Raw genomic sequence first — 12,552 nt, forward strand, 5'->3', positions numbered from 1 at the left:
TTTTTCTCCACGTTAGTTATCTGGTCGGCCAGGTGTAGTAACGCCTCACTAACACAGGCCTGAGGTGGAATGTAGACGGCCACCAGAACAAACGAGGAAAACTCAAGCGGTGAATAAAAAGGTTTACAGTTTATCAATAATGTCTCTAAGTGAGGGCTGCATGATTTCTTCAACACTGTGACATCTATACACCAACCTTCGGTTATGTAGAGACAGAGTTGTTTTTCCTGTGAGCTCCGTTACACGATCCGCAAGGAAGAGATTAAAACCCGGTAGTTGAAGTGCGCTGTCCGGGATGTGCTCGGTGAGCCAGGACTTGGTGAAACAGAGGGCGGCAGATCTGCAGAAGTCCGACTTAGTTCTGTTGAGGAGCAGTAGTTCATCCATTTTGTTGGCCAGAGAGCAGACGTTCGCCAGGTGGCCGCTGTCTCAGTTTAACCAGCGAGTCAGCACGCTTTCCCCTTCGGCGTTTCCGGTAGATCCCGTACAGAACTGTCGCTCCTCCAACTAATAACTCCGGGAAAGTTCCAGGTACGATAAGGAGTGGTGGAATAGTGTGAGCAGGTGAAAGTCCAATGTTTAAGAGCTCTTCTCTGGTAAATGTTACTAGAGAGGGATGGCAGAAAACAGAGGTAATAAACAAAAATACAAAAAGTGTAATCCAGAGGCTGCCATCATTGTGTGATAAATTATAAGGGAACACTTAATCATTACAGTATAACTCAGGTCAGTTAAACTTCAGGGATATCAGTCTGTACAGTTAGGAAGCATAAGCGATTGTGAATCATGTTGAAGAAATATTGTGAGCCAGGTTCAGCTGTGATGAAGAAGTTTTGGAGACTGATGACTTTACATAGCATGGTTTATTGAGCCTGGCCGAGGAGATATAGTGCCAGCATACAACATGTGAACATATACCAACACCAAATCTGAAGGAGAACATCTATTGGTCCCTTTTATGTTTCTATCCTCCCCCTAGGTCCTGTATGTTTCCCTCTTAGTTCATCTTTAGCTGGCCTTAACCTGAAAAACAAATCTATCTGATGTTTAGACTCCAATGCTACATCATATTGGAATTTATTACTGCACTCTAATCAGTGGAGCCAGGAAGTTCGTGTAAACATTCTTGTAAGACTCAACCTTGCCAGATCCCCAGAGAACACAGATATCTGCTAGTCTGACGCCTGAGCTACTGTCTCTACTTTATCAATCTGTTGTCTCCCAAGCAAGAACAGTTACATGAGAGAAATAACTAGAGCTGGAAGGTCCATGAACACTTGTGGGGTCAGCTAATGACTCTTAGCTAGACCTGAACTCTGATCACTGTCATCTGTTGTGGTGCATATAAAAGTGACAACAGGTGCACTGGAGAGGCAACATCAAGACAACATCCAAAAATGGGAATGGTATTGAGAGTGGTGTCCACAGACAGTTGCTCTCTCCTTATCCTTCCTGACTGATTGTTCTCTAGTTTTGCTAGTGTCTTTGTTACTACTGGTAGCATGATGTGGTACATGAAGCCCATTCAGGTTTCACAGGTAGTCCAGCTCCTCCAGGATGGAACATCAAAATGTTCCTTATCAACAAGGTTTGCTGTGTCTCCAAGGAAAGACTTAAGAGCATGGAGGAGATACCAAGGGATGGGCCATTACACGAGGAGAGCTGGACAGGACCAGAGGGGGCCTGGCTTCCTCTAGTGGGATCTATGCTAACAGCCCAGCACCGTCAAGCTCGACTGGCATTCACCAGAGATTCACCAGCATTGGCAGGTCCGCCATTTCAAAGAAAATAATGCAAGTTAGATCAGCCTGTGATATTTAATTTCTTTACATTGATTTTTGGTGTGATTTTGAATCCAGCCCTCAGTCAGTTGGTCATTGTGGTTACCACTGACCACAGTAACGTCATTTGTTTGCAACAAATTATACAACTAAAGATTTTGAAATTTTAACTATTTTGTTCATAAAGATCCCTTCCATTCATTTTTTTGAGCAGTGTATTATTAGTCCATACGTTGTAACTATTGTTTTCTAATGTTGTCATATCTGCTTTAAGCCATTAATAAGGAAAAGATTTGGGTTGCCAGGCTGTGTGTGTGAATTGCTGTAGTTTTCATTAGGCTTTGTTGCCACTGATCACTGGGTTCAAAAAGTTCAAACAGATCTTTACAATGTGATCTAAATGATGCTGGGGGCTGCAGGCTCCTGGCCTGAACTAGGGGACCTTGCTTACTGGGTGTGGGTGAGGCCGTGAGTCTGGGCCCCAGGGGCCTGCACTTAGGCTGGGCGGGGTGGTCGCTGGCACATGCCCTGGGCTTGATGGATGTGGCGCCCCCTGCCGGCTTTCCCGGGACGAGTGCATTTGGTAGTTCCGCTGGCGCACAGCTGGTGCTGTCGTGGTGGGTCTTGGCTTGCTCCCGTTGGGGTGGATGTCTGGGCTAGACAGGCCTTGGGTTCGCGGGGCCCGGGGCTATGACTCTGCCGGCACTTTGAGGGTGGCCTCTGGCTGGGCTGAGGGCTGTTGCCCCTGGTTCTCCTGTGGTCTCACTCCCATGCAGCTGGGGCCAGTGCGCCTGTTGTGGCAGCCCACTCTCACTAATAACTACATTGCGTGACAGGCTTGTGTGCACACACACACATACACACATACAGAAACACCCTCCGCCCCACCCCTTTTTTTTCTTTCCTCCAAATCCCTCCTTCTCATTATTATTCCCAATAATAAAGATGACCAAGGACTAAATTAAAACTCCTTTGTTAAAGTAAAATCTGTCTGGCACGACATGGTATCCAGATCCTCATACTGCATCCCAGGCTGCTGGGCAGGACAGGGTAAAAACAGTAAGTCTTCTATTAACCATTAATGAGGCCATTAGTTACAACTTAGAAACTCTTCATTATTAGAAAGTGCCACCAAACTTTTCAGGTGGTGTTTACACCACAAGCCAGGCTAAGACTTTTCTGACAAAGAAATATTCAGTAAACTGTAATATCAATCAATTATATTAAAGCTCGAATAGGCAAAACTAGCAGAGGGAACTGAACACTTACCTCCATCTGTGTGGATCCCTGTCTGCCTGGATGCCCCACCCTTCTGTCTGCCTGTGGAGGAGTGTGTGGTAGTGCTGGGAGCCGTGTGGGGCCGCAAACCGATGACCAGCTGTCTCAGTCCAGGGTGAAGTGGCAGCAGATTGGCCATACTGGGCAAAACGGGTATGTGTGGGAAGTGAGGCAGTAGGAAGACAGGAGGCTGATAAACGACACTGGGAGGACGGACTGCGGTTGCTAGTTAACACATGAACATGATCTGTGTGTGTGTGTGTGTGTGTGTGTGTGTGTGTGTGTGTGTGTGTGTGTGTGTGTGTGTGTATGTGTGTGTGTGTGAGAGATGAATCAGCTGTTAACACAGGTTGGTTTTGTTGCCTCCACCTGCTTTTGTCAGTTATCTGGTCACCATGGATGCAAAAAACAGAATGTATGTTTCTCTTTGAAGTGTTCGATAACAGGACGGACATTAAATAAAGGGTAGCAACCGAAAAAAGTGGTGGAAAACAACTGAGTATATTTACTGCAGTACTATACTTAATTGCATCTATTTTAGTTGAGTTCTGATTCTGATTTATTCATTTGATTCTGCTATATAATTGTTCATTCCATTCCATCCATTAAACAACTATAGCTGATTATTAATATTTAAAATATATATAATGAGCATCCAAAATACAATTCATTGAAGTTCTGTTCACACTTTAATCATTCGTATCAGTAATGATATTCCAATAGTGTAATATACTGCATAATCAGGCTATTCTGTCAGTGTTTGCATGTGCAAAGGCTGCATTTTTGCTTATGAATTAAACTTTTCATTTGTAAGAAGTTTGTATTATTTCTTCTTTCAATCTTTCGACAGAAGGGAGAGATTTTGTATCTTCTTTCACCACGGCCAAAAAACATGCTTGAGAAAAGCATAAGGGCCCATGAAGACTTACGTCTCATGTCATCACAGCTCATCTAAAGTACATATGCAGGTGTGTTCACACCCTTACCTTAAGCGTTTGTGGTTGATAAGTAGTGCTGTAGTGTAAGAGTATTTCTTTATGGATGTTCATGTACCACCTGATGATTGCCTACCCAGAATCCCCTTATGGTTGTGCTGTGCTTAATTTCTGTTACCAGCCTGCATTTTATGGCAGCAACAATCTAAAACTTCCATCTCTCCTGATAGCAGCATGTTGACAACACTAAACACACAGTAATCAGATACTGCCTGAAGACATACCTTTATTAATAAACCAGCAAGCAAAGCATGTAAAATACAACGCAAGACACCCAAGAAACAGAGACAGGCATGTATAAAAACCCAAACAAACCATAAAAGTGGAGAGGGGCAGCTGAAGCCTTGCCAACGGCTGTAAACAGAGTGACAGCGAGAAGAAAGAACAATGAAAAGAAAGAATGAGCAGCCGTGAAAGAGGCGGCGTGACGAGTGTGTGCTGAGGTTGTTGTTTACATCAACACAATAAAGACATTCACAAGTGTCTGGCAGAGGGAAGGGACTGATCTGCTGACTGGAAACCATTGTGGCAATAGAGAAAGAGGAGGGGATGCTAGTGGATAGTCTGACTCCAGATGCCGTTGCTGTGGTGACACTACAGTGAGTAGCAGAACACAGTTAATGCTGGTTATGGGTTAATAATATGCTGCTCTCTCCTCTCCTGCAGCCCTAACCTGACATTTCTGAGAAAACCAAGATAAACAAAGAGAAACACACTGTTCACCAGTCAGTGGGAATGTGTAGTCTGGTTCACACAGGAAAAAGAGTGTGTGGATCACCAATCAGTTCCCCAGAGCCCCATTTCCACTTATGCACTCCATACATCTTGGGTGGCTCAGTTAGCTATTTGATAGCTAAAAAGCAAGGTGTAAATGCATCCAAGAAGTATTAGATATGGACTGAAATCCGACCACCATGGGAGGTGGTTTGAGATGCAGGTGTTTAATAGGTGTGAATACATCCATTTCTCTAAGACGCATAGTCAGTCTTTATTCTCCTGAAGTGTAACTACGCCAATAAATGGTCTGTTGAAATACCTGTACATGTCCTGGCAACCGAAGTCTGCCATTGTTCTTCCTGCCACATGCAAAGTGTACCAAACAGTTTCAGGTGCATTACCACCCCCCTCTGGGCTGAAGTAGAGCCAACTCTAATTTGCATGTAGCTGGGAACACTGAGATGGACTGTAAGCAGATTTGTGATGTAGCTAACAGAGTGTGAATGTGGCCACGTGTAAACAAGTGTATTAAAATTACATTAGGAAGGAATCTGATTATGAAACACGTAAAAATAATGGCACCTAAGTTCACTCTGTGTAAGTGTGTTGTATGTAATTTGATCAACAGCTAATTCATATAGGAAATAATATTAATATTAACTAAGGTGGGTCTTGCATTATTATCTTTTCTTGTAGTTTTAAGACTTAAGTGTCACAATAATGTGTTGTCTGAATTGCAACATGTGGTCGGAGGGGTCCCTGGGCAGATTTATCTAGCCATGGTGTGAGATTTTACTATCAAAACAAACACACTCATCACTTCTCTTAACTAGCTGTCTTAACCATCCTGAGGGAAATCTGATGGAGCTCTGTGGTGTCGATGTAAGTTTAGCAGAGTTACCTCTCCGTGTCCTCGGTGTTATTTACAGAGCTCTGTCATGTCTTGTTGATTTCATGTAATCCTGTTTATGTCGCCTTGAGTAGTTAGAAGAGGCCTTTGCATAAGTTTTTGGCTTTCTACCTCTCCTGCACAGGCTTTATTTTTTATTCATGTATATACAGATTTACGTGTCTCTGTATATATGTATATCTTTGTGTACACATCATATCTTTTGAATTATCACATTTTTACTCTCCAAACAAAACAAACTAAAAAAGAGAAAAATAATGACAAGGTTTAAATGTTTGTCTACATTAAGGATGAGGGTCTAAAAATGCCTTTATACCTGGGAGAAAATACATTATATACTTTCAACAGTGTTTGGCACAGCTGTATCTGCAACTGAGCAGCAGCTGCTCATCTTAACCACCAGAGGGTTTCTATTTTATGATGTACAGTAAATACAGCGCAGCAGATTGTTTCAAATGCTGACAAGGTAACCACCATGGTTGTACACAAAATACCAGTTAAAACTTTTTAAAGCAAAGTGTTTAGGAGTGAAGTGTGCTACTCCTTAAAATCATTATTTGTAGATTTTTTTATGTGATCAATAAGAATTGATTCTGATTGTGTAAGCTTTTGTTTCAGAGTAAGGCGAAAATCCTGCAGCCGTCTTTGCTTTCAGCCCATTCATCTCAGCATCAGATGCTAACACAGCGTTATCTTTGACACTATCACTGAAGAGTTACACATTATTATCATACATTATTCTACATATGGTGGTTATTGATGAAACCTTGAATTTGATATGTAGGTCAGTCTGAGAGCCATGATACATTCTGGAGGTACAAACGTAAGATATAACTCTCTTTTTACCTCTTTCTGTCTCTCTCAGACACACACTCACATACAGATTGTACATAAGTGTCCAGTGACAACCAGTGATGGAGGCTGCACTGCAGCACAATGATCATCTAACAGTGTCTCAGCTGTGAAACTGAGCTGCGTGATAGACGTCCCTACTGGTTTGGCTTACCCTCTTACAGTTACCTTCCAAGCGTCTACCTGACTATGAGCCACTGCGGCATCCAGACAAGTGGTTAGACTAATATATCGGTTTGACAAACTAAAGGGCAGATATGGTTATTGTTATCTGTGTAAGTTACTCAGTTAGAAGATATCCATCACATCTGTAACTTGTGACATCTATAAGCATTTTAGAACTGTAGATAAGTCTTAATCAGCCATCGTGCCTAATGTCTTTCCAACATCTTTTCAACAGCAGGGTGTTGCTGGGTAAGTTTATTCCTCACTTACAGGCAGTAATGTGTTCAAGTTTCCCCACCAACACCACAACACCACCAGGTGTGTGTGGCCTCACCTATAGCGCTACTGACCATAAAATAGTTTCATTAGCCTTGGCTTCTCTGGAGAGGTTAGTGTCTCATGATGGTGTAAATGTTTCAGAGGGTCTATCCACCTGACATCCTGAATCATCGAAGAGAATATCTGAGGCTTCGTACAGATATTTGTGGCTGATAAACACTGCAAATCACAAGTCAAAGTGAATGCATGACTTAAATAAAAAAAACTGTTCCCCCCAACTCTAAGGAGCGTTTCAGCATCTTTTAGATATTGTTTTGGTTTTCAAGCTTGCAACTTCACTATTTTGGTTCAAGGTCACCGCAATCATCAACCTTGTTTCCAGCAGCTGCAGAAAAACCCACTTTACACTACCTGTTCAGGACTCATTACCCTCTAGAAGGTAAGCTTGAGCATAGTCTCCTTGTGATCAGCCCAAGTAGGCCAAAATGGCCCTTCCTCTCCCTCTTGTTAGAGCAAACACATCAGGGCAAAAGAGTTTCACCACTCCTCAGCTGAACCCTATAGGATTTATGATGCACCCTATACACTGGTGTCCTCATAGGCTCCTGGTCAAAGACATAGATTAGAATATAAAGGCAATCACAGACTAAGTAAAGCAGCCGTTACATATCTCTCTGTGGAAGCAGGCCAGGTGTGATACAACCCCTCCAGCATGTTCTGGGTCTGCCCCAGGGTCCTCTCCCAGCTGGACCTGCCTGAAGTATGTCCACATAGAGACTTCCAAGCATCATTAAAAAATGAATGGAATTTGCTCCTTTCAGTTTAACTGCACATTGAAAGCTAACTGTCTGAGCTCCTCACACTGTCCTAAGAGCCAGTCCAGAGAGCCTACGAACCCCTTCCAGAAGTGCGACCTGAGTTGTTAAGGGCAATAGGGGCTTCAGGTAGGGTCCCCAAGACAAAGTGTTCTCACTCCGGGTTCAGACAGGAGGAGGAGAACAGCTATCTGACAATTGTGCTGCCTCTCTCGCTCTCTGTTTAAACACAACTGGATAAATTTGTGGAATACGTACGTAATATAAGAAACTCAATCGCAAACAGCAGTGATACTGTTTGTAATAGCTATAGTGGATGGACAGATTGTGATATTTCATCATGTGGGGGGAATAATCTGGAGAATTGAAACTCCAGGAGAGCAGTGGTGAGAGAGTAGAGAGAGTGTTTTCTTGCTAGCTGCATCGCACGGGAAAAACAGACCAGACGCCAAAACTACCTTTTGAATGTTACCATTTGGAATAGATATAAACACGTTTGACTTTAGATGTGGTCAGACAACACTTTCTACTAGCTGCTTTTTTTTCTAGCATAACCAGGCCCTTCTGGACAGGCAAATAACAGACAGAGCAACTTTGCCCAGAAGAAAGATAATCATTACATAAAAAGTGTAACGGCTGAAGTGGCGTTTTTTCCCTTATTGACATGTGATTTTCTGTGTATTTCAGTTATAATTATCCGCATATAGCTCCCTGTTATGAACGTATGTGCCCCTAAAAACCCATATGGGTGGAACCCTGCTTGGTTTGTACACATACACAGCAGTGGGAACAAACTGTGGAGGCAGGGGTTGAGAGAGGTTTGGTTTGAATATTGATTGAGAAATTTCAATAGATTCCTGCTAAGTCTGGATTTATCAGTCCACAAGGGAGGGTTTTTTGATGACTTGTTGACATGAGGCTTGTAGTGTAATCCCACTGTCAGACTGATTGACTGAATGGAGATGTAAGAGCATGGCTTTTGGCAGGAAGTGTGCACTTGTCGACTGTACTGAAGTAGATCAGTGGAGAGGAGAGTAGGGAGGCGGTACAGGGGGAGGGCGGGGTCAGGGGCCCCTCACAGACAGAAGTCAAAGGTCAGGTCGGATTTGCCCATCTTCTGTCTGTACGTCGCATCAAATTTTTCATTCATAGACACTGTGAAGATGTCCTTCCAAAGACCCACACGACCTGCAGGCAGGACACACAGGAAGAGGGAGGAATGTCAAATATTAATGCAGCGTTCAGTTACCTTTCAACACAACTTGCATCTCAAATGTCGCACTCAGTTTTGAAAGTATCTGGTTTCATTTGAGTCACACCTCTGTATTGAAATGACTGGTTAACAAAAATAGACCAACTTGTCTTATCCAATCCACTTTATTTCTATAGCACATTTTACAAACACAAAGTTACCAAAGTGCTGCACAGAAGACTCAAACATACAAAACAATTAATATAAAATTTTGTAAAAACAAAATAAGAGCATCAGGTTTAAATACTAAAATACAGTAAAACAATAAAAGACACTAGAGGACCATACAACTCACGCGGAGTTAAAAGCCAAAGAATAAAAATGTGTCTTTAGACGAGACTTAAAACACTCAACTGTAGGGGCTGTTCGGACATGGAGGGGCAGAGCGTTCCAGAGTTTAGGTCCAACCACAGAAATGGCCCTGTCCCGCCGAGTTTTAAGTCTTGTCTTGGAGACCGCAAGCTGGAGCTGGCCCTCTGACCTCAGTGACCGCGCTGGCGTATAAATTTGGATGAGGTCCGAGATATATGTTGGGGCCAGTCCATTCACAGCTTTAAAAACAAACAATGAAATCTTAAAATCAATCCTAAAACGAACAGGAAGCCAGTGCAATGAGGCAAGAAGTGGAGTTATATGAGCTTGCTTTTTGGTTCCTGTTAAAAGACGTGCTGCAGAATTTTGGACTAACTGTAAGCGTGAAATGATTTGTGGTATGTGATTTATACCGATATAAAGTGCATTACAGTAGTCTAAACTAGAAGAAATAAAAGCATGTGTAGCTTGTTCAAAACTGTTAAAAGACAAAAACGGTTTAACTTTGACTAAAAGGCGAAGATGATGAAAACTAGATTTCACAACCGCATTTATTTGTTTGTCAAGTTTAAAATCACTGTCTATTTTGACCTCAAGGTTAGTTACAACAGGATGCACAAAGTCATTGAGGGGGCCCAAGTCTATCATGGGGTTAGTGGGGCCAAACTGCATTATCTCTGTTTTACTCTCATTTAGTTTTAAGAAATTTTGGCCTAACCACACTTTGACGTAATTTACACAGTCAAGTAGGGGTGTCAGGGGGCTGCCTTCATGCTTTCTGATTGACACATAAATTTGATAATCATCAGCATAAAGATGATAGGAGATGCCATGCTTTTTAAAAACTATTCCAAGCGGAAGGAGGTACAGTGCAAAAAGAATAGGACCAAGAATTGATCCCTGGGGGACCCCAATTAAGAGGCGCGGTTGATGAGGTAGAGTCCCCCATTTTAACAAAGAAGCATCTCCCTGAAAGATATGACTGGAACCATTTTAGGGCAGTCCCCCTGACTCCCACACAGTTTTCCATGCGAGATAAAAGAATTGTGTGGTCAACTGTGTCGAAAGCAGCAGTGAGATCTAAAAGCACTAAAATGGCTGAATCACTAGAATCTGTCATTAAAAACAGGTCATTAAAAACCTTTAAAAGTGCAGACTCAGTGCTATGAAATGCTTTACAACCTGACTGAAAAATATCTAAAGTGCCATGTGCCTCCAGAAAAGACTGTAGCTGCATAAGTACACATTTTTCCAAAGTTTTCGATAAAAAGGGAAGCTTTGAAATAGGGCGATAATTTGAAACATTTGTGGAGTCAAGTCCAGCTTTCTTAATCAGTGGCTCAATCACTGCTTTTTTACAAAATGCAGGCACAACTCCAGAAGACAGGCTACTATTTATAATTTCCTCAACATGAGAGCCAATCATTTCCCACACATCCCTAAAAAGGTGTGGAGGGACAGGGTCCGTGGGGGATGTGGAGGATTTAATTTGATTGATGATTTTTGTAAGAGATGGCAGTGAAACTGGCTCGAACTGACAAAAAATAGCTGAGCAGTGCATGTTTAAGGAGAAGTTTAAAAAGGGGGGCAATATATTGGCTCTGATATTTGAAACTTTACTGTTAAAAAAGTCCAAAAATTTCTCACAAGTATCAGGTGATAATTCAATAGAGGTGGATTGTGGAGGGTTCAACACAGACCCAATGGTTTTAAAAAGAACACGTGGATTGTTGGCATTTAGAGAAACTATTTCTGAAAAATATTGTGTTTGTTTAGCTTTAACAATTTTTTGATAGTTTCTCCAGCTGTCCAGTAAAATCTGATAAGACACCTGCAGCCCAATTAATTATATTTCATACAAGCCAGGTGAATTACTGTCCATCCCTGAATAACAAAGTACAATAACAGGACACTGGCACTGACAACAGAACTGAAAGGGAAAATGGAAACATTGGAATTGAAACACACATTGCAACAAAAAGTTGTAACAGGAGTTCAGGGAAGACCAAACATCTTCTGACAAAATACAACCAAATACACCACACTACTAAAGGATTTTATTTTCATACATGGAAGTTCATTCTTGACCTTTGAGGAAGTTTGTTGAGAAAATAATTTTAATTCAAGATCCACTTGCTAGCTTAGCTGGAGTTTGCTCAGTTTTCATTTTATTCTTTTAGTCCTGTGTGAATTTCCTGTTCCAAGCAACAAATAAATCAGAAAAAGGGTGAAACATGTCCTCAACTGCTGTTGTAATACCTTTGCAGTTGGCTATTGCCATTGTCTTTATGTGGCCCTGCTCAGGAGTTATGAAAGTGTTACTCTTCTGAATGAGGAATGTAACCTAGAACCCATGAATTCTGATGGATGTTGATTTGCCATTGACATGTTTTGGCTGCAGTGAATGCTACCTGACGTGGCAGTGACTCACCTGCTGTGGCGTGTGTGAGACAGATCAGACTGACTGTCGACTGTGAGTTAAGCCTATAGCAGACCAGACACCAGACTTCCATGCACTAAAAGAAAACAAATTTGATGGGAAAACAGAAAAAAAAAAACCAGAAAGCATGTAAACATAAAAATCTAAAGAGGAATGGCAAAGTAAACCAAACTGAATCATTACAAAAATAATAACAAATCAGGGAATAAATAAAGTCTATATGAAACTCAAAGAGTGTTAAATCAAACAGACAGGTGCAAACACAATGGAGGTGGGAGTATTTAAATGAGGGTTTTGCGTGTTTTAATGGTTTCCGCCATGGAGAGTCGGCAGGGAAAGCAGCCGCAGCGTAAAAACCTTGGTTTGTTTCGTTCACTGCGTCCCCAGTATGTGGAAATCGTATGTACCTGCCCATCCTGACTAAGAGTGCACTAAGTATTTGGGACAGCAAACCTGAAAAACTGCTTTGGGAAACCCCAGCAGAAACAGCTACAGTATGCTGGAATGACCCAGACGTGAGGAAATGCCAGCAGATCGTGCTTCATCCAGCCAGAGGGAACAATCGCCGACCGTCCGCACCGTGATCTCCTGTCCCTGCCCCGCACGCCCCAATGCCCCATTCCCTCTCCGATACCTACAATGGGTTGTGTCGCTATATTACGACAGTTGGTGGTCTTTCCCTCTGGCTGGATGAATTTAACGCATGATCCATGTACAACTGCAGCTGGGGGCTGTCTGCAGCGCCACGCAACTTTC

General features: G+C 42.3%; 1 protein-coding gene and 1 long non-coding RNA gene across 2 annotated transcripts in view; both read right to left on the bottom strand.

Annotated features, from left to right (window-relative positions):
* The window catches only part of mpped1 (metallophosphoesterase domain containing 1), a 118,325-nt gene that overhangs the window by 88,319 nt on the left and 17,454 nt on the right, over nucleotides 1-12,552 (bottom strand). The gene's annotated exons all lie outside the window — the stretch shown is intronic.
* On the bottom strand, nucleotides 4,256-11,872 carry LOC123985055. Its single transcript, XR_006828586.1, has 3 exons — nucleotides 11,788-11,872; nucleotides 9,399-9,595; nucleotides 4,256-8,980 (listed from the first exon to the last, which is right to left on the bottom strand). It is a non-coding gene; the product is annotated as an uncharacterized LOC123985055 (long non-coding RNA).

The sequence above is a fragment of the Micropterus dolomieu genome, linkage group LG16, assembly GCF_021292245.1.
Source record: "Micropterus dolomieu isolate WLL.071019.BEF.003 ecotype Adirondacks linkage group LG16, ASM2129224v1, whole genome shotgun sequence".
Classification (NCBI taxonomy): Eukaryota; Metazoa; Chordata; class Actinopteri; order Centrarchiformes; family Centrarchidae; genus Micropterus; species Micropterus dolomieu.